At 63.5% G+C, this 12336-nt stretch overlaps 1 long non-coding RNA gene across 1 annotated transcript; it reads left to right on the top strand.

The window, feature by feature from the left end:
- Positions 1 to 7061: 7061 nt before the first annotated feature.
- On the top strand, positions 7062 to 8696 carry LOC311510630. Its single transcript, XR_014709116.1, has 2 exons — positions 7062 to 7294; positions 8363 to 8696. It is a non-coding gene; the product is annotated as an uncharacterized lncRNA (long non-coding RNA).
- Positions 8697 to 12336: the final 3640 nt, after the last annotated feature.

Here is a 12336-nt window from a genome sequence, read left to right as displayed (position 1 = left end):
TGGGGGAAGCGAAAGTGGATGGGAATCTGGGAGGCAGTGACCATGAGTTGGTTGAGTTCAGGATCCTGACGCAGGGAAGAAAGGTAAGCAGCAGGATACGGACCCTGGACTTCAGGAAAGCAGACTTCGACTCCCTCAGGGAACGGATGGCCAGGATCCCCTGGGCGACTAACTTGAAGGGGAAAGGAGTCCAGGAGAGCTGGCTGTATTTCAAGGAATCCCTGTTGAGGTTACAGGGACAAACCATCCCGATGAGTCGAAAGAATAGTAAATATGGCAGGCGACCAGCTTGGCTTAATGGTGAAATCCTAGCGGATCTTAAACATAAAAAAGAAGCTTACAAGAAGTGAAAGGTTGGACATATGACCAGGGAAGAGTATAAAAATATTGCTCGGGCATGTAGGAATGTTATCAGGAGGGCCAAATCGCACCTGGAGCTGCAGCTAGCCAGAGATGTCAAGAGTAACAAGAAGGGTTTCTTCAGGTATGTTGGCAACAAGAAGAAAGCCAAGGAAAGTGTGGGCCCCTTAATGAATGAGGGAGGCAACCTAGTGACAGAGGATGTGGAAAAAGCTAATGTACTCAATGCTTTTTTTGCCTCTGTTTTCACTAACAAGGTCAGCTCCCAGCCTGCTGCGCTGGGCATCACAAAATGGGGAAGAGATGGCCAGCCCTCTGTGGAGATAGAGGTGGTTAGGGACTATTTAGAAAAGCTGGACGTGCACAAGTCCATGGGGCCGGACGAGTTGCATCCGAGAGTGCTGAAGGAATTGGCGGCTGTGATTGCAGAGCCACTGGCCATTATCTTTGAAAACTCGTGGCGAACCGGGGAAGTCCTGGATGACTGGAAAAAGGCTAATGTAGTGCCAATCTTTAAAAAAGGGAAGAAGGAGGATCTTGGGAACTATAGGCCAGTCAGCCTCACCTCAGTCCCTGGAAAAATCATGGGGCAGGTCCTCAAGGAATCAATCCTGAAGCACTTGCATGAGAGGAAAGTGATCAGGAACAGCCAGCATGGATTCACCAAGGGAAGGTCATGCCTGACTAATCTAATCGCCTTTTATGATGAGATTACTGGTTCTGTGGATGAAGGGAAAGCAGTGGATGTATTGTTTCTTGACTTTAGCAAAGCTTTTGACACGGTCTCCCACAGTATTCTTGTCAGCAAGTTAAGGAAGTATGGGCTGGATGAATGCATTATAAGGTGGGTAGAAAGCTGGCTAGATTGTCGGGCTCAACGGGTAGTGATCAATGGCTCCATGTCTAGTTGGCAGCCGGTATCAATTGGAGTGCCCCAAGGGTCGGTCCTGGGGCCGGTTTTGTTCAATATCTTCATAAATGATCTGGAGGATGGTGTGGATTGCACTCTCAGCAAATTTGCGGATGATACTAAACTGGGAGGAGTGGTAGATACGCTGGAGGGGAGGGATAGGATACAGAAGGACCTAGACAAATTGGAGGATTGGGCCAAAAGAAATCTGATGAGGTTCAATAAGGATAAGTGCAGGGTCCTGCACTTAGGACGGAAGAACCCAATGCACAGCTACAGACTAGGGACCGAATGGCTAGGCAGCAGTTCTGCGGAAAAGGACCTAGGGGTGACAGTGGACGAGAAGCTGGATATGAGTCAGCAGTGTGCCCTTGTTGCCAAGAAGGCCAATGGCATTTTGGGATGTATAAGTAGGGGCATAGCGAGCAGATCGAGGGACGTGATCGTTCCCCTCTATTCGACATTGGTGAGGCCTCATCTGGAGTACTGTGTCCAGTTTTGGGCCCCACACTTCAAGAAGGATGTGGATAAATTGGAGAGAGTCCAGCGAAGGGCAACAAAAATGATTAGGGGTCTAGAAGACATGACTTATGAGGAGAGGCTGAGGGAGCTGGGATTGTTTAGCCTGCAGAAGAGAAGAATGAGGGGGGATTTGATAGCTGCTTTCAACTACCTGAAAGGGGGTTCCAAAGAGGATGGCTCTAGACTGTTCTCAATGGTAGCAGATGACAGAACGAGGAGTAATGGTCTCAAGTTGCAGTGGGGGAGGTTTAGATTGGATATTAAGAAAAACTTTTTCACTAAGAGGGTGGTGAAACACTGGAATGCGTTACCTAGGGAGGTGGTAGAATCTCCTTCCTTAGAGGTTTTTAAGGTCGGGCTTGACAAAGCCCTGGCTGGGATGATTTAACTGGGAATTGGTCCTGCTTCGAGCAGGGGGTTGGACTAGATGACCTTCTGGGGTCCCTTCCAACCCTGATATTCTATGATTCTATGACTGGTCCCATTTTCCATGGCCGTGCCACAGGCCTATGCCAGGGATCACCAGCGCTGGGCCCAATTCTCATGGCCGTGTCGCAGGCCCATTCTCCCTGGCCAGGCCATGGGCCCCTGCCAGGGATCGCTTCCCTTTGGCCAAGCCGCAGGTCCCAGCCAGGGATCACCTGTGCTGGATCAATTCCCCATGGCCGTGCCACAGGCTCCTCCCAGGGATCACTGGCGCTGGGACCGTTCCCCATCACTGTGCTGTATGCCCCTCCCAGGGATCACCGGGGCTGGTACCGTTTCCCATGGCCGTGCCGTGGGCCCCTGCCAGGGATCACCAGCACTGGGCCCATTCCCCGTGGCCATGCCGTGCGCCCCTGCCAGGGATCAGCAGCACTGGGCCCATTCCCCATGGCCGTGCCGTAGACCTGTCCCAGGGGTCACCAGCATTGGGCCCATGACTAGGGAACACCCTGGCGCTTCTATGATGAGCTCCATAGAGCCCAGGCCTTTTAGCTGCTTCCTCTGGTCCCATGGGGCTGAGTCGCCACTTTGGGCACTAGGAGGCTTGTGGCCAGTGTCTGCCCCCCAGGGTCCCGCTGGCCCCTTTCAGAATCCTGCACGAGGCTTGTGCAGCATGTCACTGCCCTGCAGGGGGGTCACATCTCCATGTGTGCCACATCCCAGCAATTCCTGTGATGGCAGCATCACACCCAGGCTCATTCTCACTGCCCCTGGGCCTGCTGCAGCCAGGCTCCTCTGGCTCACTGAACAGAAGCTTCCCCCAGCTGCTCCCAGTGATGGCCGGGGCAGGGATGGGAAACCCAGGTGTCCTGTGGCCCAAGGTCTCTCGAGAGGGGTGGGCATGGATGTGGCACCGCATGGATCTCCTGCCATGTGCCTAGGGGGCCTGATGTGAGCAGAGCCTGGCATCTGACCCCCGTCCCCCTATGCTGCGGCCTGGGAAGCTCTGCCCCGTGCATCCCGCCCCACCAGGATCCAGAGGTCCAGCTCGGGCAGGGTTAAACCCTGGGGTGGCTCAAAGCGCCCAGCACAGACCTGGTGGCTGTAGCAGGACGGAGCCACCAGTGGGCGCCACGTCATCACAAATACACAGCGAGCCCCGAGCCCCGCCCGCAGGGAAACGCGGGGGCGGGAGGATCCTCTGCTCCGGGGGACGTTCGACCCCTGCCTCCCTCAGCCAAGGTGCACGACGGTGCCCCTCCATCCCGACCCACAGCCCCCTGCTATCCCAACCCCGCCCCCCAGCTCTGCCCGTGCCCCTCCGTCCCGACCCACAGCCCCCTGCTATCCCAACCCCGCCCCCCAGCTCTGCCCGTGCCCCTCCATCCCGACCCACAGCCCCCTGCTAGCCCGGCCCCGCCCCCCCAGCTCTGCCCGTGCCCCTCCATCCCGACCCACAGCCCCCTGCTATCCCAACCCCGCCCCCCAGCTCTGCCCGTGCCCCTCCGTCCCGACCCACAGCCCCCTGCTACCCCAACCCCGCCCCCCAGCTCTGCCCGTGCCCCTCCATCCCGACCCACAGCCCCCTGCTAGCCCGGCCCCGCCCCCCAGCTCTGCCCGTGCCCCTCCATCCCGACCCGCAGCCCCCTGCTAGCCCGGCCCCGCCCCCCAGCTCTGCCCATGCCCCTCCATCCCGACCCGCAGCCCCCTGCTAGCCCGGCCCCGCCCCCCAGCTCTGCCCGTGCCCCTCCATCCCGACCCGCAGCCCCCTGCTAGCCCGGCCCCGCCCCCCAGCTCTGCCCGTGCCCCTCCATCCCGACCCACAGCCCCCTGCTAGCCCGGCCCCGCCCCCCCAGCTCTGCCCGTGCCCCTCCATCCCGACCCGCAGCCCCCTGCTAGCCCGGCCCCGCCCCCCAGCTCTGCCCGTGCCCCTCCATCCCGACCCACAGCCCCCTGCTAGCCCGGCCCCGCCCCCCCCCAGCTCTGCCCATGCCCCTCCATCCCGACCCACAGCCCCCTGCTAGCCCGGCCCCGCCCCCCAGCTCTGCCCGTGCCCCTCCATCCCGACCCGCAGCCCCCTGCTACCCCAACCCCGCCCCCCCAGCTCTGCCCGTGCCCCTCCATCCCGACCCGCAGCCCCCTGCTAGCCCGGCCCCGCCCCCCAGCTCTGCCCGTGCCCCTCCATCCCGACCCACAGCCCCCTGCTAGCCCGGCCCCGCCCCCCCCCAGCTCTGCCCATGCCCCTCCATCCCGACCCACAGCCCCCTGCTAGCCCGGCCCCGCCCCCCAGCTCTGCCCGTGCCCCTCCATCCCGACCCGCAGCCCCCTGCTACCCCAACCCCGCCCCCCAGCTCTGCCCGTGCCCCTCCATCCCGACCCGCAGCCCCCTGCTAGCCCGGCCCCGCCCCCCAGCTCTGCCCGTGCCCCTCCATCCCGACCCGCAGCCCCCTGCTAGCCCGGCCCCGCCCCCCAGCTCTGCCCGTGCCCCTCCATCCCGACCCACAGCCCCCTGCTATCCCAACCCCGCCCCCCAGCTCTGCCCGTGCCCTCCATCCCGACCCACAGCTCCCTGCTAGCCCGGCCCCGCCCCCCAGCTCTGCCCGTGCCCCTCCATCCCGACCCGCAGCCCCCTGCTATCCCAACCCCGCCCCCCAGCTCTGCCCGTGCCCCTCCATCCCGACCCGCAGCCCCCTGCTACCCCAACCCCGCCCCCCAGCTCTGCCCGTGCCCCTCCATCCCGACCCACAGCCCCCTGCTAGCCCGGCCCCGCCCCCCCCAGCTCTGCCCGTGCCCCTCCATCCCGACCCGCAGCCCCCTGCTACCCTAACCCCGCCCCCCAGCTCTGCCCGTGCCCCTCCATCCCGACCCGCAGCCCCCTGCTATCCCAACCCCGCCCCCCAGCTCTGCCCGTGCCCCTCCGTCCCGACCCACAGCCCCCTGCTAGCCCAACCCCGCCCCCCAGCTCTGCCCGTGCCCCTCCATCCCGACCCACAGCCCCCTGCTAGCCCGGCCCCGCCCCCCAGCTCTGCCCGTGCCCCTCCATCCCGACCCACAGCCCCCTGCTAGCCCGGCCCCGCCCCCCAGCTCTGCCCGTGCCCCTCCATCCCGACCCACAGCCCCCTGCTATCCCAACCCCGCCCCCCCAGCTCTGCCCGTGCCCTCCATCCCGACCCACAGCCCCCTGCTACCCCAACCCCGCCCCCAGCTCTGCCCGTGCCCCTCCATCCCGACCCACAGCCCCCTGCTAGCCCGGCCCCGCCCCCCCCCAGCTCTGCCCGTGCCCCTCCATCCCGACCCGCAGCCCCCTGCTATCCCAACCCCGCCCCCCCAGCTCTGCCCGTGCCCCTCCATCCCGACCCACAGCCGCCTGCTATCCCAACCCCGCCCCCCCCAGCTCTGCCCGTGCCCCTCCATCCCGACCCACAGCCCCCTGCTAGCCCGGCCCCGCCCCCCAGCTCTGCCCGTGCCCTCCATCCCGACCCGCAGCCCCCTGCTAGCCCGGCCCCGCCCCCCAGCTCTGCCCGTGCCCCTCCATCCCGACCCGCAGCCCCCTGCTAGCCCGGCCCCGCCCCCCAGCTCTGCCCGTGCCCCTCCATCCCGACCCGCAGCCCCCTGCTAGCCCGGCCCCGCCCCCCAGCTCTGCCCGTGCCCTCCATCCCGACCCGCAGCCCCCTGCTAGCCCGGCCCCGCCCCCCAGCTCTGCCCGTGCCCTCCATCCCGACCCGCAGCCCCCTGCTATCCCAACCCCGCCCCCCCCAGCTCTGCCCATGCCCCTCCATCCCGACCCACAGCCCCCTGCTAGCCCGGCCCCGCCCCCCAGCTCTGCCCATGCCCCTCCATCCCGACCCGCAGCCCCCTGCTACCCCAACCCCGCCCCCCAGCTCTGCCCGTGCCCCTCCATCCCGACCCACAGCCCCCTGCTAGCCCGGCCCCGGCCCCCCCAGCTCTGCCCGTGCCCCTCCATCCCGACCCACAGCCCCCTGCTAGCCCGGCCCCGCCCCCCAGCTCTGCCCGTGCCCCTCCATCCCGACCCACAGCCCCCTGCTATCCCAACCCCGCCCCCCAGCTCTGCCCGTGCCCTCCATCCCGACCCGCAGCCCCCTGCTAGCTCGGCCCTGACCCCCAGCTCTGCCCGTGCCCTCCGTCCCGACCTGCAGCCCCCTGCTATCCCAACCCCGCCCCCCCCAGCTCTGCCCGTGCCCCTCCATCCCGACCCACAGCCCCCTGCTATCCCAACCCCGCCCCCCCCAGCTCTGCCCGTGCCCCTCCGTCCCGACACGCAGCCCCCTGCTAGCCCTGCAGGAGAGGGTCCCTGCCTCAGTACACCAGGGTCTCTGATCCTCCTGGCCAGGGGCAGCGGGTTCCCCCCTGCCCCCAGTTTGACCTCCCCCCCGCAACGGGCCAGACTCCTGCCCCATGCCTAGGGGAGCTGCTGAGAGGTGGCTCCTGGCCCAGCAGGTGGAAGCTACCACCACCTGCCCGGCAGCTTCCCCCGCCAAATCCCCCAGCTGCCAGCCCCACTGCGGACCCCGATGTTCTGGCTCAGAAGGGAGAGACATTCCCCAAACAGAGACACCGCCCCGCACCACCACAGCCCGTAGGGCAGGACCTCCGTGCAAAAAAGCCCAGTGGCTGCTGTCCACCCCCCCCATTCTTGCTCACTCGGCCCTGGGATCACCCACAGGCTGCATTCACCAGGATCAATCACCCCCCTGTCCTCCCTCCCCCAGGAGAGCGAGACCTGGCGGGCACATCAAAGCCACACCAGCCTACAGGCCATGCCCCCTGTGACCTGGGCATGGCTGCGGCGCCGAGTGACCTCTGACCCCACATGGCAGCGGTTCCAAGTATGCAGGCGGGCGATGACACGCCTCTTTCTTTGTTGCCCCCCTGCACGTCCAACCAGAGACTGGGTTTTTCCTGCACTTCCTGTCCTGAACCTTTGTGTCGCGTTGCCGTTCACCCTGCCTGGGCAATGGCTGCAGCTCAGGGCTGGCTGATTGAGCCCTTCATCACACGGCTTTGTGAGTGTTACACACAGCTGTGCCCTGCCCCAGAGGTGGCTGCAACACGGTGGTAGGTGGGAGTCGTCATCACTGGGGTGCTGTTGAGGTGGGAAGGGACTGCTATGTCTCAGCTGGCCATGGGGGTGTTTGCAACCAGCAGGGTGGATGAAAGCCCTGCACTGCAAGCAGCTGGGGGATTCGCTGCAGCTCTGGCGTTGGGGTCTCTGGGATCTCTGCCCACAGGTCAGCGTGGCTGTGTGGGGCTGTGCAGAGCCCGTTGGGCAGGCCCTAGAGTTTGCTGCCATCTAACAGGGCCGAGGGTTTGTGCCCAGAAGTGACAGTGTCCCTCTGCCCTTCCCCCACACTGGCTGTGCCACCCTCCCCCAGCCCTACCCCGATGCTGTAAGTGGGGCGCTGCGGCTGCCCCCTCTCCACTGGGCCAGTTCACCTCCCCGGAGCATGATGCAGCTGGGCTCTGGGCTGCTTGGCAGGAATCTGGCACCAGGGTGAGGATGGGGGGAACCGCGGACAGACAGAGGCTCCCTGGTGTGGAATGTCCCACAGGGCTGTGAGGGACTCCCCTGCGGGGCTCTGCTGGGGGAGCAGCACCTCAGGCCTTCTGCGGGGATGGGGGGACAGCGCTGCCTGGGGGACCGCTGGGAGGGGATCGGTCTGGAGGGGAGGGGAGTTGGTCTGTGTGGGGGAAGAGGACTGGTCATTGCGGGGGTTGGTCTGTGCATGTGGGGGAGGAGCACTGGTCAGGAGAACCCCATTATTTCAGAGCAGCGCAGGGAATGCTCTGGGGGTGGAGGCTGCAGCACCAGGCACCGTGTGACATGATCCCGGGGCAGCAGGAAGGGGGGAGCTGGGGGCAGTGACGGACTCACTCCCATGGAATTCACCCCACCCCACTTACTGGTTGGGGGCTCCTCTTGGGAAGGGCATTGTCAAGACTCTGGCCTTGGGTGTCCATCCCATGCAGGGGGCTGAGCCACCCGCCTTGCCATGTGGTCCCCTGCTGGGCCGCCTGCCCTGCCCCAGTGCGCCTCGCTGAACCACCCCCGGCACGGTGCCCCAGGGCGTCTCCCTGGCGGAGTTGACCCCGTTTCACTGAGGAGCTGGGTGCCCCCCTTGACAGGTGCTGGCGCAGGAGGAAGGTTTCACTGCCATCATTCACTAGCTGCAAGAAACTCGGCGACACAGCGATCAAGAGGCAGAGCGGCAGACGAATGCCAGGCAGCAGCTGTCTCATCTGAACTTCAAAGGCGTCAGAGCTGCCGAAGATCCCTCATTTCAAGTGTCAGGGAGTTCCGGAGGGAGGAGGGGAAGCGCTCGCTCTCAGATCAAAGGAAGATGCCCGGATTCTAGTGAAAAGAAAAGGAGGACTTGTGGCACCTTAGAGACGAACCAATTTATTTGAGCATGAGCTGTAGCTCAGGAAAGCTGATGCTCTAATAAATTGGTTCGTCTCTAAGATGCCACAAGTCCTCCTTTTCTTTTTGCAAAGACAGACTAACACGGCTGCTACTCTGAAACCGGATTCTAGTGGAACACGAGTTCTGAGCTCTTGCACCCAGATCCTTGTGGAGCAGGGTCCTGAGAGAGAACTACCCCCATCACACCCTGCGCCCCCCTTCCCTTGTGCCCAGCTGGCCCCATACCACTCTGTGCTGACCCTGCCCTGTAGCTCCCTGCCCCCATGCCTACCATCCTGCCCCACCGTACCCACCCTACCCTGATATCCCCCTATCCCCCTGCTCTCGCCCTGCCCCATTATCACCCAGTGTCTACCCTGCCCCCATATCACCCTGCACCCATGCTGCCCCCTGCACCCATCCTGCCCTCATACCACCCTGTCCATCCCCATGCCCACCCTGCCCCGATATCACCCTGCTTCCTCCCACATTCTCCTGGCCTCCCCTTTGCCCATATCCCCTTCCTGCCTGTTCCCTTCCCTCTGCCCCACCCCTACATTCCCTGCTCCCGCACCCCTGCAGGATTGGCAGGGACATTCCCGGGATGGGGGGCTGCTCTCCCCCCAAGCAGTGTTAACCCTTCCTGTGCTGCCCCAGATGGTGAGTTGCAGACAGGGACTCAGGACCAGCCAGAACCTTCAGCTGCTGGAGCCTGGAGGTTCAGCCAGGGACACCCCAACACCCGCTTCTCTGTTTCTTCTGGAACCAGCCAGGTATATTGGGGCTTAAACCTCTACCAGCTTGGGGGGACACAAGCCCCAGCAGGGCTGCTCTCCATGAGCAACCTGCCACTGGGGGAGGGGGCATCTCGAACTCAGACCCACCTTCTGGAGGGCCAGAATCCCCCACCCCATAGCCCCCAGCTCCCCCCCCCGAAACACAGAACCCCTGCCGCCCTGTACTGCCCTGGGGCTGCAGTCGGCGTGGGTGTTGGGGAAACATTCCTCCTGGCTAGCTGTCGAGGGTTCCCCCTCCTCCCCAGGGCATCCCCTCCTGGAAACCCCCCCATCCCTCTCCCAGAGCCGAGCAGCACAGCCCTGGCTGCCCAGAGGCCCCAAGCAGGGGTGAAAGGCCAGGGAGCAGGGACTAGCCTGGGGGCTGAGCTGCACGTGGGGGTGGGGGAGCAGCCAAGTGAGGGTTGGGGTCAGGCATGTTCTCTGGTGCGGCCCAGCCTGGAGCAGCCAGGAATCGCTGGCCGTGGGGGAAGCAGGTACTGTGACTTAAAAAGCACAGGGAGATTGGCCGGGGAGGAAGGAGGGGCCTCTCCTGCTGCCCATGACCCCCACCTCAGGTGCAATCAGTGGCCTCCTCCTCCAAATTACTAACCCCACTGAGAAAGGCCCAGACAAAACCTGCCTGTCCCGCGGCCCCTGGGGCAGCTCCAGGCACCTGGGAACACCACTGCTGTGGGCGTAGCTCTGCCAGGGGTGGGGGCAGAGCCTGGGGCAGCTCAGTGGGTTTGGGCTAGTGGGCGGGCTGTGCCACTCCTTTGGGGAGGAATGAGGAGGGAGCTGGCTGAGTTGTGGGAGGGCATGATTTATAACCCAAAGGGAATCTCAGCTGAGAGCACCAAGGGTGAGATCACCCCCTACTGAGCCATTGCCCCACTCCCTGCAGCACAGCGCCCCTACTGATCTCCCCGCTTCTGCAGCACAGTGTCCCCTACTGAGCCCCCTTCTGAGCTCCCGCCCCACTGTCTGCAGCACAGCACCCCCTAGCATCACGATGGGGCATTGGGGTGAGAACTGGTTGAGTGGGGTGCATGCCCCCTACTGCCCCTCTACCCTACCTGGCTTGAGAACACTGATGAGATGTTTGTCCAGCTGCAGCGTCTATGTTACAATCTCTCCCACTGGGGAAGGGGGGGGTCCTCCTGGGCAGGGGGCATGCATTTTGGGGGCTCACCTGCTTGCCAGGTGCAGGACACCATGTGCCACGGCTGCCAGGCAAGCCCCTTCCCCTCACACAAACCCTTCTTGGCTCATGAAAAGAGAAGCCAGATATCGGAACGGGAGCTAGCATGGAACCAAATAGCTGACTGGCTGGCTGGATGCAGGGACATGGGGCTGACGCGGCACTGGGGGCTCCTGGGAGAGCTGTGCCCCCTTGCATGAGGGGCTGGCAGTGCTGGACGAGGTGCTTGTGGGCCGAGCACAGTGTTAGTATCTGCTGAGCATCCCTGGCACTTGTGGGCAAAGCAAGCAGCACTCCTCTCCGCCCATCTCTGTGTCCGCCTGCTCGCTGGTTTGCTGCTCTCCCTGGCGCCTACGGAGAGGCAGGCTTGGAAGCCGGCCTGAGCCCGCTGGGGAGCAGTCACTGCTCTGAGGGCGGTTGCTGTTGTGGTTAAGGACCAGGGCTGGAAGCCAGGGCTCCTGGGTTCTCTTTGCAGCCAAAGCTGTCCTATGGTTAGTGGCACTGGGGACACAGTGGCTGGACTCCTGGGTTCTATCTCTGACTCGGGGAGTGGGGTGAGGGCTAGGGGTTAGAGTGGGAGGTCTGGGAGTCCGGACTCCTGGGTTCTATCTCTGGCTCCGGGAGGGGCGTGGGGCCTAGTGGCTAGAGTGGAGCGCTGCCTGGGGTTGGGAGTGAGGTCTCTTGGGTTCTATTCCCAGCTTTGGGTGGGGGACAGGGGGACTTGGCAGCACACTCTGCACCGATGTCTCCTTGCTTTTCCATCACCTCCTCCCACCCCACCCTCAGCCAGCTGCACTGGGCTCCTTGCCAGTTCCCCACTGGGCCTGGAGCAGGAGCAGGCAGGTTCTTCTGGGGCAAGAGCAGGCACCGCCCCACAGGGTGAGGCTGTTTCCATGGGGACCACATCACCGGTTGGCTTCGGGACTGGGTGGGGGCAGTGAGTGCGTGTCCCTGGTGTGGTAGGGGGTTGGCCTAACCCCTGGCTAAGGTCAGAGCTGCCCTGTCTTTGTCTCCTCCCACCCCGATGTCTCTGGCCCAGATGGGGGATACCCCCACCCGCCCCCTTCAGGGGAGAGAATGCTTTCTGCTCGGCAGGGCTAGCGGTGGCTTTGGGGGGTAGGGAGCCTAGGGCACAGAGAGGCTCCTGGATGGGGAGGGATCTGTGGCACTCTGCAGAGGGGAGGGGCAGGCCCATGGGCGCACTCTGTCCGTCTGGCCACAGGAGCCACTTGACATAATCTGCAGCACTGCAGATTTGCCACGGTTTCAGCAAGGCCTCACAAGGAGGCAGAAACACCAGCTGTGGGGTGATGTTGGGGACGAAGACACACGTAAGATAGGCCATGAGTTCCAGGCCCGCCCAGCTGTATCCTCTACAACCCTTTTATGAGTCCAGGTTTCCTTGGGGCTGGCTGTTATTAAAGCAGCATCTCCAGGTGGCACCATGACATGTGGTGTTCCAAGTGCCTTTTCTTAAGTGTGCGAGCAAGTTTTCAGTGCTTGGAGAAATGCTGCATTGCTAGATTGTGGCTGTGGTTTCTTGGGAGAGCTTGCTCTGTGCCTTTATCTAGACTCCATTCTGGTTCTTATCTCAATGGTCGAGGGCCCAGCAGCACCATTCAAAGGTCTCAGATGCAGTCACAACTGGCGACCCATATAGGGGTATCGTTATATTGGGCTGGGCTCTCTGGAACCACCACGCTCTGTTCCTAGGGTTGTTGCT

This window comes from Lepidochelys olivacea, assembly GCF_965140295.1.
Source record: "Lepidochelys olivacea isolate rLepOli2 genome assembly, chromosome: 20".
Taxonomy (NCBI): domain Eukaryota; kingdom Metazoa; phylum Chordata; order Testudines; family Cheloniidae; genus Lepidochelys; species Lepidochelys olivacea.
The sequence above is the reverse complement of the archived record's forward strand: the minus strand, read 5'-3'. Positions and strand labels throughout refer to the sequence as shown.